Source organism: Chelonia mydas, chromosome 5 (assembly GCF_015237465.2).
Source record: "Chelonia mydas isolate rCheMyd1 chromosome 5, rCheMyd1.pri.v2, whole genome shotgun sequence".
NCBI classification, from domain to species: domain Eukaryota; kingdom Metazoa; phylum Chordata; order Testudines; family Cheloniidae; genus Chelonia; species Chelonia mydas.
The window spans coordinates 44,193,014-44,213,744 of NC_051245.2; the positions used below are offsets into that span (position 1 = coordinate 44,193,014).

Here is a 20,731-nt window from a genome sequence, read left to right on the forward strand (position 1 = left end):
TTCTCTCAGCAGTCGCTGGGGCTATATTTATAAACGTTGTCTCTTGTGTGCATGAATAATCATATGCAAATGATAGAATATATATATTTACATGCACAAATATAACACAAATCAAGAACAAATGGGTTTTGCAGAGGTATGTTCTGTCATTTGTGCAGCAAGTCATCATTGCACAAATGGAGGTCAGGTTGAGGATCCTTTGAAAATATGATAGTCTTGCACTGGGTTACTGTTGTTTACACCCAAAAGAGCTTAGCACGTTGCTATGTGCATACTTAAGAAGCAATCTTGCACACAGTCACTACTACATATCTTTATTCTTGTACACAGTCTCATAGATATCAGTAGCGTAGTAAAGGTAATCAAGATCGCATTGTCCATTTGGGCGCGGACTGAGTCTTCTGTATCCTTTCTATTGTAGAGCCCAGAACCAACTCTTAATAATAGTAGCCAAAATGCTTTGCAGCATTTAATTACAAGTTACTTTTTTAAAAAAAACTGACCAAGGCGTAGCAGGCTCCGCATACAGCTCTACAAACTGTTCTGGTGTTGCTGCCTCAGAGTGCTATGCAGCCCGAGCGAGGACACGAATTCCTTCAGTGTTACTCCTAGGTAAGCACCCAGGTCCGGACCCCAAGGACTTGTCACCCTTCTCTGAGCAGCGTTTGGCAGGGAGACAATCCCTCCAATTGCATTACGCACTGAAAAGTAGCAGGGGTGGGAGAGAACTCTCTGGAAAGTCCCAGCTCTGAGAGAAGGTTTCCTCCCTCCAGGCTGCTCTCAAATAAATTGATTCTCTTCAGCTGCAGCGCTTCGCCAGCACGCTGCCAATGAGTGGGCGAGGCCGAGCCTGGGAGCCCTGAAACCCCGCGGCGCGCAGCCTTTTTCTCAGCTCCATCTGTCTGCCAGGCTGGCTCCGCCCCGTGCGCCGCCGTCCCGCCGCGAGCCCAGGGGCCGCTGGTAGCGCTGCGCTTAAACGCCTCCTGGGGCACCGCACGCCGTGCTCTCCCCTGAGCACCCTGTTGAGCCTCCCAATGAACCTGCATTTCCGCTGCAGGCCACCCCGCCCCCTTCACCTCAGGACCCTGGGGCACTACAGCCTCCCTTTACCCTGGGATACCCCTAACCCTCTCAGCCCCCCACTACATTCCCTTTACCCTCCCAGCCCCCCACTACAGTCCCTTTACCCTGGGACACCCCCTGACCCTCTCACCCCCCCACTACTCCCCCTTTACCCTAGAGTACCCCCATCTCTCCTTCACCCCCCATTGCACACACTACCTCAGGACACCCCCATCGCCTCACTACGCGCCCCCCACTGCACCCTACACCCTCTTTACCTCAGGACACCCCCTACCCCCGGTACACCCCTTTACCCTAGGGTACCCCCACTGCACCCTTCCCCCTCTACCTCAGGCCACTCCCGTCCCCTCTCTACCCCTCACTAGCCCCCCTGTGCCCCTAGGACACCCCCGTCATTTCACCTTCTCTACCCAAGCTCACCCCCAGACCCCCTTCTAGCTCAGGGCACCCGCATCCCACCTATGCCGCCAGGACGCCCCCTACCCCGTGATACGCCCCATTGCTTCCTCTACCCCTAGGAAACCCTTGCCCCGTTACACCTCCCTGATCCTGCCTGCGCCCCCTCCCCAGGACTCCCCCCGCCCCTTCCCCAGGCCGGGAGGCGCGCCTGTGGCTGGCCTTGGCTGGGGGAGGCGATGGCGGAGCGGGGGACGTCAGTGTAAGTGGGCCGGTCCTGGGCGAGGCAGAGCCTCCTCGCTCCCTCCCTCCCTCCCGCTGCAGGGAAGCAGCAGGGTCCGCGCTAAGCTCCCAGCCCCGTGCCTCAGTGAATGGTCCGGCGTCCTGGTGCGACTGGGGGGCGGGGGAGCCCGGCCGCCGTGGAGGCAAAGGCAGCGCCTGGGGAGCCGGAGTGAGACCAGTTCCAGCGTCCCGTGCCGCCCGGCACCGGGGATTACCAGCCCGGGAGTCTGCAGAGCAGCAGCACTGAAGTTGCAAGGGGCAGGCGGGTAAGTTGGGAAACAATTGGGATCGTTTCCATTCATTGCATGTGTCTGCAGCCCTGGCAGAGGGCAGCCTGGCTGCACCACTAACAAACCAGGGAAGAACTGGGGGTGGGGGCGACTTACGCGGCAACCTTCCCTGCGTGTGGTTTTCTCTAGCCACAAAATAGACATAGCTGGTGGTTGGAGACAGGAGTTTGGGGGCTCACGAGTTCCTGTGTGTGTAGAAACTGCAATGTTGAAAGAGACCTTGAGGGCTTGGTATCGTTGTGCGTGGGTGAGAAAGAGACAGGGATACAGCGATCCTGCTAGTTTATAGGCTTTGGTGTATTGGAAACAGCTGCAGCACAAAAAAGTGGGAATCCCACAAACAGGTTTGGTCAGGGGCGATGGAACGAGTTAAAGCCTCTTATAACCACAAAAACCGGCAAAACGGTGTAACTTCTCAACGTATTTTCCTCAAACTTCAGATCACGACTTGAGTGGAGGACCCCTTGGCATAAAACTTTGCAGCTGCACACTGCTTTGTTGTAAAGCTGTGTGTGAGGCTAGTGCAATGTTGCATAGGGCGCTTCTGCTTTACTCGCTGACTAACGACTCTAGCCTCGTTGCTGGAGCAGTTCCCCTTCCCTCTGTGATACATAAAGCAAGCAGATAAATCTGCCACTCGCTTTATTGCTCTGCTGCCTGCTGTGTCTCTCCAGGGTGGAAAATGACTCTGACTACATTGTTTTCCCCCGTGATTCTTTTGGATGTGTCAGTGGGAAGGAACCCTTAATCTGGCACATACACTTCTGGTTGGGAATGAAAGGGCTTTCTGCAATAATAACCCAGTCTCTCCAGTATGAGCTGTTGTGTGTTTTAAGTATATGGATGCACAAGTAACAATATGTAAGACATATATAGCTGGGGTTTTGGTCATTCACCCGCTAACAAAACATCTGCAAGCTGCTTTTCTTTATCCTGTTTTTGTGGGTAATACTGTGTTTAAAGAAAAATCACAGTTTAGATGGTTGTTTAGCTGAATTTAGTTTGTGTGAAGTATTGAATCATGTGCATTGCTATAAGTTAAATAACTGAATTTACTTAAGCACACGTTTTTGAGTGTTTTGTACTGCAGTATTTATTAGTTTAGGAACAGTAAAAGACCATCTAACACGATCACAGAAATATAATTATGTCAGAGAAAGTGATGAAAATGAGTGAAGTTTCAACTGGGGTGATGAAGAAATGAGGGAGTTACAAAAACAACAATAAGGCTTATCCCTACCCACACTCCCCAGGCCTTTTCTGTATTTTTCATGTGTTCTGTTGTGTTGTGTTACTTACACTCACCAATCACTGATTGCAACTTCACATATATGCTTTCCTGTCTCAGAGCAACATGTTGAGAACTTGATAGAGCAGCCATGAATAAAACCAGACTTTGTCTGATGTTTAATGGTGTGTTGATAACTATGCCCTGTATCAGTGTTATCAGGATTCTGCTGCTGCCTTGGGCACTCATTTGTAGTCACAGTCCTTTCCCATGCTGTGTTTTAGAAAGCAGAGATTCATATTTCCTTTCAAAGTTCGCTTTCTTCCTCCTCTCCAGTATCTCCCTCCCCTTTGGCTTTCTAGGCTTTGGTTTAAACTAAACTACAGGAAATGGGGTGGGAGGGGGAGAGAAGGGGGAGAAACGGGAGGAAATGGATAAAATATAAATAGCAGTAAAAAGTTTTTGTTACTTGTCATTCAGGAAAAACTTATTAATACATCACATATATGAAGTGGTGTTATATTCAGTCTTAGTACTTTACACACTTAAAAGCAAACCATGAGGCGGTACTCTGACTCCCTAACGTGCACATGCAGCCACATGCATTCACTCATTTCTACTGTTGTGATAAGTCTTATGTTGGGATGAGGATGAGGTGAAGAAAAAAAGGGAAATAGTAATTGCTTTGATCCTTTTTTAGAGTTATGGCTTGCTGTCATGGAAATTACATCTGTTGTCCCGTAGTATACCAGTGTTTAACTTGTTATGATTTATTAGATGCCTCACCATTGGTTCAGTGAAAACTTTGTGATAGGTGTTGCCTTGGTTGTCTATATTTTGTATTGTTGGCGCTAAACAAAAAAAAATACTGTTAAACTAGTCTTTTTCATTGTTTTGCATACCTCAGCACTATAGAGGTTATTACTTTTACTTATACAGGAGGATGCATTCTTTCAAAAGTCAGCTATCTTGAGGGATATCAAGAATAAACGGTTCTCACTTATCAACCCCTGTATTTTCAGTAGTTTTATTTTTACTGTGTGAGACACATCAGTATAGAACAGGGTTTCTCTACTCATGGGTCGTAACCCAAAACTGGGTCACCAGAATGTGTCAAAGGGTCATGTCGGGAGGAGGGAGACGTGAGAATTGGGTCATGCTCTTGGAGGGAGTGGGGTAGTTGCAGAACCCAGCCCACACTCATCCTGCAGTGGCAGCTGCTGCACCTCTGTTCCAGTGGGACTGGTTAGGCTGGGCTGGGCTCCCCCCTAGAGGCCTGGCAACCTGGTGCATGGGGATGCACCGTTGCTCAAGTCTGCTGCCCCTCTGTAGAGATGACAGAAGGCCTACCGGGCCAAATTTAAGTGAGTGGCATGATGACCCGATGCACCGAGTCACAATGCCACTCCATCACTGATAATTTTAAAATCAAGATTGGATACTTTTCAAATGACATGCTCTAGCAATTATTTTGGTGAAGTTCTGTGACCTGTGATATACAGGAGGTCAGGCTAGATGACCACAATGGTCCCTTCAGGCCTTGGAATCTATGAATCATATAAATTGGGTCCAGCGGGGGGGGCTGATCCAAACCTGAGTAGTGCTGTGACCCCAGAGGTTGCAACATCAGCAGGGGGAGCTGGGCCCAGGGCCTGGGCAGGAGCTGCCGCTGTAGCACACATGTTACATTTATTTAGCACTTATTAAGTTAATGTATATATTGTGTAATATTTATTTAGTAAACAGATTTTTTTGCACTAACACTATCTACTGGGTCATGACAGGCCATCAAGATTTACAAATGGGTCCTGAGCCAAAAAAAGGTTGAGAATCTTTGCTATAGAACAGGGGTTCTCAAACTGTGGTCCGCGAGCTCCATTCAGGTGGTCTGCGGATAGTTCCCTCTAAGGTGCGCACCTGGGCAGCTGCACATGAGAGAATGAAGGACCAACCACCTAATTAGTGGAGCTGTGCAGGCGTGGCTCCACTGATTAGGTGCCTGGACCTTGGAGAAGACACCAGTGGTGAGGTGGTGGCCTTGGGGGGAATAGGGGATAAGTGGGATGGGGCAGTGAGGTGAGAAGAGGGGGTGGGGGAACTTGGGACGTGCAGTTCTGCGACGGCCAAAGAAAGAGGCGACTTTCCCCAGTTTCAGGGCTGCGGCTGCCAGGGAGAAACGGCCCTCCTTCCCAGCCTCAGCTCTGTGGCTGATGTAGCAGGGGAGAAACCCCCACTCCTTCCCAGCCCCAGCTTGGGGGCTGCCATGGTGGGGGAGAGAGGGAGAGACCTCTCTCCTTCTGAGCCCCAGCTCGGGGGCTGCTGTGGCAGGGGAGAGAGGGCATATTTATCACATTAGAAAGGTAAGACTACTGGTACTAAAACATGAGTTGTGTGCTTTTATTTGTAGAAGAAAAGAACATTAATTATTAAGGTTTTTTTTAATATAGCGCTTTTATCCAAAGAGCATTACAATAGTTAGCAAATGGTACAAACAGCTTTTGGAAAGATCATTTGCCAAGACCCTCAGCAATTTTCAAGTGGTCCGTGAAAATTTTTGAGAATCACTGCTATAGAACATCAGTGAGACCATCATGTGATGTGTGAAAAGAAAGTCTATTCATCACCCTTTCAAAAAACAACCCCCAAACTAGGTGTTAAATATTTTAACATGTTAATACGCTGCTGAACTGGTTTTTGTTGAGATTGTGGAGATTTTTAATAATAGAGGCAATGCTAACATTTTAAGAGTAATTTTAATTTATGAAGAGGCTGTAATTGTCTTAATAATACACAGTCTCTCAAATGAAATGATCACAGCATTGGTGGTATTATTCAGCTAAGTTTGTGAGTATTTCCATTGTAAACTGATGAGTATTAGCTTGGAGATTCAAGATTTGGGGGAGGGGACTCTTCCAAAACTGTTTGTTTCGGCTGTTGCTGGATGACTAAAAATTGATCATCTTAATATTGAAAAGTGGTGGGGAAAATATGTATCCAAGCTTACTTACCTTCTTATCTATTTGGATTGTAAGCTCTTTGGAGCAGGGACTTTTCTCACTGTATGTATGTACAGTATCAAGCGCAACTGAGCCCTGTCTCAATTGGAGCTTATAGGTGTATTCTAATTAATAAATAATAAGAGTATGAGTATTTGGTCATCTCTAGTTGGTGATCTACAGAAGAGCAAAGCTCTACTATAACTGTCTGCTAATAGAACAGATGAGGAGGGTGAGGTGACATCTTTTATTGGACTAACTTCTGTTGGCGATAGAGACAAGCTTTCAAGTTTACACAGAGCTCTTCTTCGGGCCTGGGAAACTCAAAGGCATCCCAGCTAAATACAAGGTGGAACTTTAGTTAGTGTTCTTTAGTTCAAACAGTATCAGTTCAGTGCTAAAAGCATGAAGGTCCTGGTTTCAAACCCCACTGATGACCAAAGTAGGAAATAGTTGTGTGTGGTTTTTGTTGTTTCTGTGTGCGAGACGGTTTCCTGTAACTTATTTCACTTTAGCAATGGATTCTTGTTGTCGGTAAAGAGAATAGATAATCTATAAAGAATCATAATGTTTTATTTTAATATTGATTCAGCATGTAGCAGATAATAATTTTCTTCTAATATATGTTTATCAGTAACAGAAATATGTATATATATCTTCCTACTGTATTTTCCACTGCATGCATCTGATGAAGTGGGTTTTAGCCCACAAAAGCTTATACCCAAATAAATTTTAGTCTCTAAGGTGCCACAAGTACGCTTCGTTCTTCTTGGAATATTGTGACATCGGCTATGGCACCTGTTGAAAGGGTGGTTCTTGTCACCATTATATCTTGTGCAAGTACAGAATTATTTTAAAATTGGGCAGTCAAGTATGTCTGTGTGGTGTGGGAGTAGAGAGCCACTACTGCAGGGGGTGAGGAGTGGGTCCTGCACTGGTAGCTATGGGTCGACCACTAGCTCCATTCCCAGTACCTGGCAGATTTCTAGGCCCCCAGTCCAAGCAGTAGCAAGCTTCTGGGAGTTTTCCCCTCCAGCACCCCAAAGCTGGCTCCTTACAACGGAGGAGGAGGAGGGGGAGTCTTGTCTCTTACACAGGGAAATCCCAAACAAAGCTGCTAGGGCCACTGCACCGCCCCAGCATCCCCCGCATAGGCGATGACTCAGTGGGTGCTCTGGGGGTGGGGCACCCATGGGGAAAAATTGGTGGGTGCTCTGTACCCACCAGCAGCGAAGCTCCCTGCCCTACCTCGACTCCGCCTCCTCCCCTGAGTGCACCACATCCCTGCTTCTCCGCCTACCTCCCAGTATTTACCACCTCAAAACAGCTGTTTCATGGCTTAACAAGTTCCAGGAGGGAGCAGGGAGGAGTGGGAATGTGGTGCGCTCAGGAGAGGATATGGGGAAGAGGCGGGGCCGGGGCGGGGATTTGGGGAAGGGGTTGTAATAGGGGCAGGGAGGGGGTGGAGTTGGGGCGGCGACTTTGGGGAAGGGGTTGGAATGGGGGGGGCAGGGATGGGAGGGGGTGGAGCAGGGGTGGAGTCGGGGAGGGCCGGGGGCAGAGAGGGGTTGAGCACACACCGGCGCCAGCAGAAGTCAGCGCCTATGATCCCCTGGATCCAGAACTATGCTGGGGAGACACCCCCGCCACTAGAACCCATGTTGTGCTTCCCCTCTCCCTAAACGTATGGCATCTGGGAAAGAAACTGTACAGAACAAGTAGCCAAGACCAGATGGCTTGATCATATTTCTCCAGTTCTTACTGGATGTTCTCTGTGCTGCACTCACTGGCTGTTTGTTGTCTGTCTCTTCCCCCTCCCCCCCCCAATCATCCAAGGGTCTCTTTTCCTCAGCTTCATTCCACACTAGTCCCTAGTACCATCCTCCACTCCTTCTTCTCACCTAGTTTGTTCCCCTTACCTCCCTTTTCTTGTTTTTCCATTTAGCTAATCTCCTTTTTGCCTCCATCCCATCCCACAGTCATGGAGCTAATATTACATTTGCTGCCATCACATTCATAGCTCTTAAAACCAACAAGGAGTCCGGTGGCACCTTAAAGACTAACAGATTTATTTGGGCATAAGCTTTTGTGGGCTAGAACCCACTTCATCAGATGCATGGAGTGAAAATTACAGATGCAGGTTATCTTTAAGGTGCCACCGGACTCCTTGTTGTTGTTTTTGTGGGTACAGACTAACACGGTTACCCCCTGATAATTGATAGCTCTGCTTCTGTGTTGAATCCCTTTCCCCTACACTTTGTCTTGACCACCTAGATTTAAAGTTCCTTGGGGCATGGATTGACAGCTGCTCCTGTGTTTGTACAGTACCTGGCACAAAGGGACCCCAATCTTGGTTGATCCCTAGGCACTACCATAATAGGCAGGATTAACAAGCTGGAGCTCTGCTTGACTCAGTTGATTTTTCTGCCACAAGGATAATTAGAGCAACCTAAGAAGCCCCTGCCTCAAACCAAGAAGCAGAGGACAGGGCTGCAATATGGGAAATTAGCATTTTAACAACTGGCATAATGTATCTTCTTTTGAAAAGAAAAATAAAACTACCAATTATGGGTCTAATTTACAATTTTACAGAATTTCAGTAGAGTTAAAAGTAACACTGCCACCATTTTAAAGATTAATATGAAGGCTATTTATATCCCAAAAGCAGAGTTCAGGGTTTTATGTGACATCTTCTGCAGCAGCTGATGTCATAATACTTAAAGCAGAGTAGAAAGTTGTATTCCCTGCTATTTAAGCTATTAATAATGTCTTTAACAGTTGCTGGGGAAACTGGGCATCCATGCCTCATCAAGTAAAGGAAGGAAAAAGGAGATTTGTAATTCCAGTAGAATGTCTCTAATGTGTATATTTATGATTTGCACCAGGAGGTCATAAGCTGATTTGCTTCACAGATTCCAGGAGCAGAAGGGACCATAGTGATCATCTACTGTATAACATGTTGCCATATAATACCGGCAATAGAACTTCCCCAAAATATTGTCTATAGTGGATCTTTTAGAAAAAATTCGATCTTTCACTTCAGTGATGGAGAATCCACCACAAAGCTTGGTACATTGTTCCAATGGCTAATTGCTCATACTGTTAAAAATGTACACTTTATTTCCAGTCTGAATTTGCTTAGCTTCAACTTCCGGCTATTGGATCACATTATACCGTTCTCTGCTAGATTGAAGAGCCCATTATTAAATATTTGTTTCCTATGTAGGTACTTACAGGTTGTATGAAGTTACCCCTTAACCGTCTATTTAAGCTAAATAGACTGAGATCCTTGAGTCTCACTATAAGGCATGTTTTCCAGTCCTTTAATCACTCTTGAGGCTCTTCTCTGAACCTCTCCAATTTATCAACATCCTTCTTGAATTGTGGGCATCAGAACTGGACACACAAGTTGTGTTTTAGGCTGAGCACATTGCACACACCAGGGGCTCCTTGTATCCCTCTATTCTCCCCACTGTGCACAACCCTCCCATTGCCCTTTATTTCAGGGACTCCCTGTAAACATCTGCTCCCCCCACTCATCCCTCATGTCAGTGGCTCCGTGTGCCCCATTCCTCCCTTCCATGCTAAGGTCCCCAGTCATGTTCCCTATGCTGGGGGCTCTGTGTGTGTGTGTGTGTGTTTCCTTTTTCTCTCCCATCTAAAGTACCTTTCATTCTTCCAACCTGGAAGGTCAGGTGGATGGCTGGTGTCCTCTTTTCTCTCTCCCAGTATGGAGCAGGCTTTGGGGAGGCAACAAGCTAGGAGGGAGGAACATGAAATGCCTCCTTCACTCTGCTCTCCCTCTGTCTCCCCCACCTGCTGAGGATGCATCCCACAGTTGATAAGTGTCTCGCTGCAGGGAGAGCAAAGAGCAACTTTTAAACTGCTAATTGCTCACCGATTGTGCCAGGAGCTCTGTGTGGCTCCCTTCTCTCCCCCCCCGCCCCCACTCAGTGCCAGGGGCTCTGTGGGGTCCCTCCATTTCCTTCCCACCACCATTCTTGTTTTTTTTTCCTTTCTGTCTGGGAGATAACTCCTTGTATATGACAGCTTTTATAAACTCAACTGGGAAAAGGGCAGAGGTGAGATCAGGCATGTTGTTATGCTGGGAAGTGTTCATGGCTCCATCAGCTGGATCTCTGATCTATAAATGATTGGAGACCTGATTATAGCTGATGGGTCTGCTAACCACATTCCAGGGGTAGCATGTTTCCCCATTTTCCCCCTTTCGATTTTCTGATTTTCACCAAAATCAACAGGGTTCTGTCTGTTTATGCCGAGAACGTTCCTGAAATTTTGGAATTGATTGGATGTGATGTTCAAAAGTTACCACGTTACATCCAAACAGAGGAATGTCATCGAGTTGACTATTGGGCCTAGCAAATTATTAAAAAATTAGGACGCCAAAAGTGTAGTGATATCCTATTTTTTATCAAATCTTTGAGGGAGCTTTGAAGTCCAATATTAACATGTCGCTATTACAAAATATACCACTGAACATTTACTTGGAAGTATGAATTATGATGAATAATTTAATCTAGACAGTTCACTTTCTTAGAAATGTATGTCTATTTGGTAATGCCTTATGCTTGCTTTTTCATTGTTTGTTCACCTACTCTCTAATTTGTAAATTACAGTAACTCCGAATGGGTGTCCCAGACATTAGTCAGTTTTACAATGTATTGTTTTAAAATACATTCATTTTTAAAATATAGGCATTTTACTGTTGATTTGGGATCTTAAATATTTCTTACAATTTCATTTTGATTAATTTTTAAACAAACTCCTGACTTTTTCACTTGTATTTAGACTTCAGGAGGTCAGATATAGACAATAGGCAGATGATTTTTAAGGTTTTTAGGCAGTTACTCAAATTAATCCAAGCCTCAGTCCAATGTATACAGTGCTCCCAAGGTGTTTTCATACAAGGAAGTACTTCAAGGAAGACCAAACCCACAAAGAAAAAATAAATTGTAAATTTATTGTGGATGCCAGACAATTAGTACAGGTCCTAGTATTGAAAATGTGAATATTTGTTTTGTTTCATATTGAAGATATTTTAAAGGGGGATAGTGATGGTGTTTGAGACTGATCAGTCTTGACCATATGATTCTAAAAATTCACCCCACTGGTACAAAGTAAGTTTACACTTCATTGTGGAAAGCAAAGGCTTGGAGGATAAATTTGGGGAGAGGCTTCCCCAATTTTCCTTATCTTCTTTTGTCAGTAATCACAATGTCTTTTCCAGCTTAAAGCTTCACAGTGATCTTGTATATTAGTTTTTGGAAGAAACCGACATGTTTGTGTGTATAGAGTTGTACAGTGAAGTTTATTACTAGTTACTTTTATTTATACGGTTTTTGAATTTTTCCTCTTTTTTTGAAGAGTGAAAACTGAACAAAAAGCAACCCTGGGAGAAACATCCTGCTGTGTAGCAACCTGCTGCCAAATCAGATATAGCCCCCATGTCAAATGAACACAGGAGACATCAGTTTTCCCCCTCATTTCAAATTATTTTGCTGACAGTACTATCCTGTCATCTGACAGATTGGAAGCATCGTTGGAGTCTTGTCTTATCTGTAATAACTATAATTTCTTTACTGAAAAATGCCTTATTTTTATGTGAGATCATTACAATTCATGAATTATATCTTTTTACTACCACCTGACATATTACATGTTTCATATTTATGTATAGTTTGATAATTCAGTCATTAAGAATACTGATGGTCTGTTCCCAATAAATAACACCAATAATTTAAAACAAAAACCAACCAAATTAATGGGTTTCTAGTAAAATAGCATGATGAATTAAATTTATTAAGTTGCATTGTATGGTCTTGGTCCCTTTCACCTTGAAAGAGTACCTCTGATTCCATGCATTTCTTGAGCCCTTCTGCTAAGGCGGTTTTTGTTATTTAAAAATAAACAACATTTCTTGTGAGCTTAGTGGTGAAAAAATTGTCATATTGACCGCCTTAGTGATTGTAGACCTATTTTTTGTGCCAAACAGATGCAATTCAGGCCTAGTCTAAACAAAATGGTACAGTGGTTTATCTAAAGTTTTGTTTGGAAACAACTTCAGTTTCTCTATGTAGACAAGGCCTTGGACAGCTATCTTGGACAAATTTCATCACACAGCTTCCAAACCTGTTCTGTAAAGATCAGCTCTAAGGTGGGAGGATAATTCATATTTGATCCTTCTGCAGAGATTGCTGATAGGGATGCCAATTAGTACCATTTGTGATTGTAGCTTTTATAATGGCAGCTTTCAGAGTAGCAGCTGTTAGTCTGTATCCGTAAAAAGCTAAGGAGTACTTGTGGCACCTTAGAGACTAACAAATTTATTAGAGCATAAGCTTTCGTGAGCTACAGCTCACTTCATCGGATGCATATGCTCTAATAAGCTTATGCTCTAATAAATTTGTTTGTCTCTAAGGTGCCACAAGTACTCCTTAGCTTTTATAATTTTCTAGGCAAGTAAGTTGCTCTTAGAGCCAACTCATTTTACATGGGTCAATGAATTACTATTAGCAGGGATCACTTCTAAGAGGAACATTAGAAATATTGAGTCTTTTGAAAGACTCCCCCCGCCCCAAAAAGCAAGCAATCAAACACTATCAGATTTGCTGAAGTGCATGTGCTTGGTAATACAGTTTGCAATTCTTCATTCAGATCACCTGTCTTCAGATGATGGCAGTACACCAGAGCGTGCCTTTGGTTTTTATACTTTGGCCGTTAGCATGTAAAAGTCTCTTTGATACAGTGTGTGCAAAATAACAATTTGGGGGAAGGAAGTGTGCAAGGAAAAATACAATACAAGCATAGAGGTTGAGTTTGTTATAACTACTTTTGTTGTGGGGTCTTTTCAGATGGGCAGAAGGAATTTTTTCTTGTAAAATCTGTTAAATGTCTGAGGTTTAACAAAGAGCAATACTTGCGTCAAAAGTTTCAAAGGTGGTTCTTTATATGCCATGAAATACAATACATTTGGCGCACTTCACACATAATTAGTATGGCTTTTATGAATAATGCCTATTGAGGCTGCCTAATTTCATTCAAGCTCTGTCAGAGTGTGGCATTTGTGTAAGATGTCTCTCCCTGATAAAATTAATTTCTTTCAGGCAGCAGACAAGGCAATCAGTAATCTGAAATTAAGTCCATCTAATAACACTTGCCCTTCAATGTGCACGGAAAAGGCTTGACATAATTTAATATTTACAAGAAAATTCTTGTCTGAAATACTGAATGATCAAAACTGGATTTTCATTGTGTTCCAAATGTGGCAACTCATTCTCTTGGTGTTTTTAATATGTTGAGAATAACAGGGCATACTTGGATTTTGAATGCACATTTCAAGTCAGATTTGGGGGGTTTCTTCTAGAGGTATATAAATAGAACATTTAAGTTCTGTTCTCACTGTTATGATCTCAGCCTAGTCTGTAGGCCAAATTTAACATTGTAATTGAATTATAGTTTTATGCTCAATAGAAAATCGTATGTAGTTCTCTGTTTTTGTGGATTGTATCTTTCAGTAACATTCTTACTGTGATAGCCTCAGTGCAGTGTCTCTCTGGTATGGCTTACCTTACATAAGTTAATGATAGGGGTGTTGGAACAATTTTTATTGTGGGGGTGCTGAGAGCCATTGAACCAAACTGTAAACCTTATATATAATGGTAACTACTTCACCCCAGGGGGGTGCGGTAGCACCCCCAGCATCCCTAGTTCCAGCACCTATAATGAAGGTATCTATTTGTTCTGTTCAGTTTAGATATTTGTGCTCACAATGGGCATAGTACACTAAGACAGCTGGAATGCAAACTTTCCCGATGGTCATCCAGCTGATTGTTCTGTGAGGTGTGAGGTAATTTAGCAGAATGTGTATGGTGTTGTATGCTGTGTATACACATATATCTAATCATTAGTCATAACTAAGCTGCATAAAGTTAGCATAATTGCCTTCATCCAGTGCTTAACAGATAGATGACACAAACATCATTACACAACAGCTCTGACAGCTTGAAGTAAAGCTTGCCTTTCATTTTAGCAAAATTTGGAGATCTAGAACTGAGCTCGGGGCCAGACTAGAACATGGCTGGGTAAAGGTGGCTTAGAGCTATCCTTGTACCCTTGTGCTGATCTGGGGGCCAACAAAACCGAGTCCAGTCACACAACGAAGCATCCTTAGGGATGTTTTCACTTAAACTTGGTTGCTTGTGTGTCAAAAGGATTTGTTCCAACAGCTGTGGGTTGCTAGACCAGCGTTTCCCTACCTTTTCTGGTTTAAGGCACACTTACTTCAATAAAAGATTTGTGTGGGTACACCCCCACCCCACACTAAAATTATTAAAACAAAATTTATTCTTAATGAGAAATTTGAGCTTGCCTTGATATGCAGAGTCATTAAATCTTAACAGGAAATGATGACATTGCATCAGAGCTCTTGTTCCACTGATGCTCTTTTTGTTTGTTTTTTTGATGTAAGACAGGCTTGAATAAAACTTAACTTCCAGTTGGACATGAGTACTGATATCTGTTGATTTGTCAAGCTGCAATGCAAATTTTCTGCTTTGAGGGTTTTTTCTCTGAGCATAGTCTCAATGTCAGCTGACATCATCAATGCGGTGATTTATCATATTATCTGAAAGGGGAACTTTTGCCTTTCATTTGCACCTAACATTACTCTCACCATTTCTTGCATGCTGGGAAAATTAATGTTTCTGCAACTGTATGTGGTTTTTTCACCTTTGCTACAAGCTCAGCGACCAATAGCTTGCTTCCAGTGGTTTATCAGAAACTGTTACACAGCCTTTCATCATTTGCACTTATTTTTCATTTTGATCTATCAAATGCTCAAAAAAAATTTGCCCTTATTGGCAAGGGATGGATGTTTGGTTGTAAGGTGTCGTTTTAGCTTACGTGGCACCCCTGGTGATGGTTTGAGAGTTTTTCTCCACACACAAGACGTTGAAGAGGCCAAGATGGTTTACCTGTCAATGAAAATCCAAATTGCCAATAACTCTCACAGTCACATTGCTTCACCACTTGGACTTCCTTGTGTTCATGTTCAGCTTCATCACTGAAAGTAGATGTAGAGGTGCCAGAATCTGTTTTCTTCAAATATTTGTCCATTTTTGAGTCTTCAATTCAAAATGGTTGATACGAAAACACGACTACCATGTGATACCATGTGAACGGCAAGGTCATATGAGCGTAGTGTGTATAACCTCTGTCTCACACACGTATACCCGAAGAGCAACAGCACAAAGTGCAATTTGATTTTGACACTAATTAAAATTTAGTGACTTTTCCAAAATTCCGGGGCAAACCTGTTCATTCCTGATGGCACGCTGGTTGGGAAACACTGCACTAGAGCACAAGGATGCCAGAGTCATATTCATTTCACCCCTGGAAACACGTCCTAAGCATGGACTGGATGGAGGAGCAGGCTTTAGTTGCTTTACTCCATGTGTGGATTTCCCTTGGCAAGGGCAATTCTCAGAGGGCCGGTTCAGCTAGCTTTGTGGTTGCTATGGAAAAACAGCCAAAACGGGGCCCAACATCCAATCTTAAAAGGGAAAGGTTGAAAAGAAAATAGGCCAAAAAAAAAAAAAAAGGCAATGGCAAGAAACGTGTGTACATCTCTTCTCCCCCACCCGTGCCTGATTGAGGACTGGAACTAACAATAATAACAATACTTGTTCCAATCATCCTGACTACATTGCTTGTGTACTGTATTCCTTTCTCCACCATTTTTCTGTATTATTTTTTGTTTGTCTTCCTGTACTGTGATCACAATTTACAAGTATGACACAACATCCCATCTTCGGCATAGTAGTAATATGATATGATTATGGCATAATTATGATGCATTTTGTATAAGACATATAAGATGTCATTGGAAAAGTTATGATTTGCTGAATATGATTATCTTTGTGCATGTATCATTTTTGTATCTGAAGTTATGAATATTGACTAAGTATCTATATTTCAAATGTAGTTACACCTGGGTACACCCACTAGGCAAGATGCTTCCAGTCTAAATAGCTGGTTGGGAAGGGCCTATTCAAGGTAATGGGCCATCAGGGGAAACAATAGGCCTTAGGAGAAGCTTATCCCCCACATAGTGAGCTTTCCTGAGAATGCTTCAGACAGCCTTGTAAGTAATGGCTGCTGTGACTCAGCAAAGTATGCAAGGGCCTGTGACCAGACCACATGACACAAGTCTCCATTTTGTGTACCTGTATTTTTTCACAAACTGGGCTGAGAACCACACATGAAACAAAGGTACCCGCCTTATGGAAAAGCTATATAGGGTAGGGAGTGACATCATCGGTGGTTCTTCACTGCCCCACCACTCAACACCTAAGAGAAGCTCCGAAAGAAAAGGACTTGGAATGGAAATGGGGATCCCAAGCTGCAAAGCAATTTCAGCTTGTGCCTTGAGAATCTGCAAGCCTGTTTGTATCATCAGTCAGGGTGTGAAATTGCTAATTCATATCCAATCTTTTTAGTATTTTAGGCTTAGTTTCCGGTTTTGTTTATTTACTAGGTAATCTGCTTTGATCTGTTTGCTATCACTTATAATCACTTAAAATCTAACTCTTGTAGTTAATAAACTTGTTTTATGTTTTAATCTAAAGCAGTGTGCCTTTGACTGAAATGTCTGGGGAAAATCTTAGCTTGGGTAGCACAAGTGTATTGTGCGTATTTCTCTCCATGTTGAGGTCGAGGTGAACTGAATAATAATTCTTTTTTGAGTGCTGACCCTGTGGGTACTCCACTCTAGGTGTCCGCACGTCCCGGTGTTGTTGATCAGAGATTTTCGGTAGCAGTGCCTCGTCGGGACGCAGGCGCTCAGTTGGTATCTCCCGTCTCGTTGGAATCTTCCTGAGCACCTGCATCCCGCACCCCCCTCAGTTCCTTCTCAACCAGCTCCGGCTGAAGACGTGACTCGGGGCAGTGCTGCTTCTCTTCCCTGGTCTCTGTAGGAAAAAAGTAACAAAGAATATAGAAATAGTTATTAGTTACATCCCAGTTGTTTCCCTTCCTTTAGTGTAGTTACATAGTTAGTTACTTAGTTAAAAAAACAAACAAAACAAAAAATAAACAAAACTTTTCCCTTCAGGCTTGTCTCCCTCTGAGATGCTCTCCCCTGCCATTTCTAATTCACAATGCCAGGGGCTTCAGGATTCAAAAAGTGTGTTTCCTTTCAGGACTCCATGCCATGGTCGGATGGGTACTCACATTGTGTGAAGTGCCTTGGGGAAACCCACATCCCCACAAAGTGCCTCCACTGTACGAGCCTCAAGTCAAGGGCTCTGTGCAACAGGGACCTGCGCTTAAAATGCTTCTGAGGGAAAAATCCCTGCAGATTTTGGAGATGGGGAAAGTTAAACCCGCTCCTAAACGCTCCCCGGCCAGATCCGAACCAGTTGGGAGCGTTGCTTCACCTTCTCTGGAGCAGAGGGAAGAAGCACAGCAGTCTCATAGGAGAGACTCCGACAAGGGTAAAGGGTCTCCCGCAAGATCCTTACCCTCTGTGCTGACAGCGCCACAGGCACCAGCTCTTTCTAAAGCCTCAGCTGTGGCTCCTGCAGACCACAGAGGCAGGAATCCGACCTCCCGTAACAGGAAGGTTTCCGTGGCACTGAGTGCCTCAGTGTTTAAAAAATAGCCACGGTGCCAGCTGCATGCTCTGCCCCTATGCCGACAAGGACATATACTTCCAAATGTGACCAGTGCTTATGGGCATTTCCCTATATGGTCTTTCTTGAAGAATCATTATGTGATAGAAGATAATAATTTACATACTAATTACAAATTCTGTAGGGATGTATGCTGTAGAGAAGTATCACCAAACGATATCGTTTCTGTTTTTAAACAATGCTGTCTGGTAATCTGCTTTGCTTCTTAATTCCTCTAAGCAACATGGACCATCTGAGTTTGTTAGTTTGTGTGTGTGTATGTGTGCGCGGGATCTTGGTCTTGAGAATGAGTGATCAACTTCATTGTTTGAAGGGGGACGCATGAGCATTTATTAGATTGCCTATATAGTTTAAAAGCTCAAAGTAATCAATTCTAATCTCACTAGAGATTAAATTTTAATTTTATTTTAATTTAATACTCTTAAAAGGTGCTCATTTAATAGCCTTGGTAATTGAAGTCCTGTTTATCTAAAGAACTGGAAAAGCATAGGAGCAGCAGTGTTTTTCCATCAATGACTCTCCCTTGCTGTGAAAGGAATATCTCTAGGGTTGAAAGGATAGTTCAGTCTCCTTAGGCTCTCTTGAGTTAGCAAACAAGCATGTCAGTTATGTTACTGGTTTCTGTGATGTGGATATTTGTGCATTGAAGGCTACACAGTAACAGCTATGCTCATTTCACTAACAGCTGTTTAGCTCTTAGTAATTTTCAGGGCTAGATTTGAACTAGCAACCCAGAGGTGTAAGGCTCTGTGTTTCATTAGCAGTCGTCCCCTGATGCATCCAGCCTCCATCCTTTATTGCATCCCTAATTAGAGCCTTAAATTTAAAAAGTAATCTTGACAATAGCGGGCTATAGCTTTCAAGACAGAATATTTAAATCAAAGTTGACTACAAGTAGAGAAGAGAGACACCTGGAACTGATGCTTTTCACCGAGATTCTGTTTATGGGGTAAGAGAGAAGGACACATTTCCAAATGGGAAATCCTAGTGCAAAATACCTTTCTCAAGATGTAGATCACTTGCTTTAATCCAGCCATGAAAGTCAAAGAGCTATAATCTGGGTTTGGACAAACGTACTTGATTGCTAGTATTCGGGTAGATTAGGGGAAGCGGTCCCGCACAAGAGGTTTGGGTAATGCTCTGTAGAGATGCCTACCCTTTTTCCTCTTTAGGTGCTTCCAGCGGATGACCAGTGGAAGGGCGGTAGGATTCCTAAAAGGGAACTGTTGAACTCCATCTTACTCTGTTTCAGTTGCTCAAATACCACAGTGATGAGTGTCATATTTGAAGCTGAGTAGAAAAAGATAATTTTGTATTTCAGATAAAGTACGGCTTGGTTAATTAAACTTTATCTAAATCTCCCTGTAGTTTTATTTGGATAGGGTATCTTTCATTTCCTGCCCAAAACTGCTATATAATTTTTCTATTTTAAATAGCTGGCTATATTCCACCCTAGAGAGAATTGCATTTCAGTGATGCTAAAGTGATCATATATAACTCATAGCTGTCTTGTGTGCTTGCTGTGACTTATTTAATAAACTTTTATAAAGCACTTTCAGATTTTTGTGCTATACAAGTAAATTTTATTATGTATTAAAGGGTGAAACCACTGAACTATTGAGAGGTTTCAGAGTAGCAGCTGTGTTAGTCTGTATTCACAAAAAGAAAAGGAGTACTTGTGGCACCTTAGAGACCAACAAATTTATTTATTTGTTGGTCTCTAAGGTGTCACAAGTACTCCTTTTCTTTTTGAAATATTGAGAGGTTTTTTTCACGCAATGCACTGTCAGCCTCTGGAACTCCTTGCCAGAGGGTATTGTGAAGGCCAGTACTATAATGGGGTTCAAAAGGGAGCTAGATAGGTCCATGCTCAGAGCTCCGGTACAAAACTGCAGAAAAACCTGAGTGTCTATGGATTAAGTTTAGAAGTGTGAGCAACAAGAGTGATGTAGTGGTGGGAGTCTGCTACAGACCAACGGACCAGGGGGATGAGGTGGATGAGGCTTTCTTCCGGCAACTCACAGAAGCTACTAGATCGCACGCCCTGGTTCTCATGGGTGACTTTAATTTTCCTGATATCTGCTGGGAGAGCAATACAGCGGTGCATAGACAATCCAGGAAGTTTTTTGGAAAGCGTAGGGGACAATTTCCTGGTGCAAGTGCTAGAGGAGCCAACTGGGGGGGAGCTTTTCTTGACCTGCTGCTCACAAACCGGGAAGAATTAGTGGGGGAAGCAAAAGTGGATGGGAATCTGGGGGGCAGTGACCATGAGTTGGTTGAGTTCAGGATCCTGATGCAGGGAAGAAAGGTAAGCAGCAGGATACGGACCCTGGACTTCAGGAAAGCAGACTTCGACTCCCTCAGGGAACGGATGGGTAGGATCCCCTGGGGGACTAACATGAAGGGGAAAGGAGTCCAGGAGAGCTGGCTGTATTTCAAGGAATCCCTGTTGAGGTTACAGGAACAAACCATCCCGATGAGTCGAAAGAATAGTAAATATGGCAGGCGACCAGCTTGGCTTAACGGTGAAATCCTAGCGGATCTTAAACATAAAAAAGAAGCTTACAAGAAGTGGAAGGTTGGACATATGACCAGGGAAGAGTATAAAAATATTGCTCGGGCATGTAGGAAAGATATCAGGAGGGCCAAATAGCACCTGGAGCTGCAGCTAGCAAGAGATGTCAAGAGTAACAAGAAGGGTTTCTTCAGGTATGTTGGCAACAAGAAGAAAGCCAAGGAAAGTGT

The 20,731-nt window shown here is 43.6% G+C and overlaps 1 protein-coding gene across 3 annotated transcripts in view; it reads left to right on the forward strand.

Annotated features, from left to right (window-relative positions):
• Window positions 1–304: 304 nt before the first annotated feature.
• LHFPL2 (LHFPL tetraspan subfamily member 2) overlaps window positions 305–20,731 on the forward strand; it is a 202,406-nt gene continuing 181,979 nt past the window's right edge. For all 3 annotated transcript variants that reach the window (XM_043547046.1, XM_007066691.4, XM_043547049.1), the window contains exon 1: window positions 305–2,027. The gene's annotated coding sequence lies outside the window, so the exon portion shown is untranslated. The remainder of the gene's footprint in view (window positions 2,028–20,731) is intronic.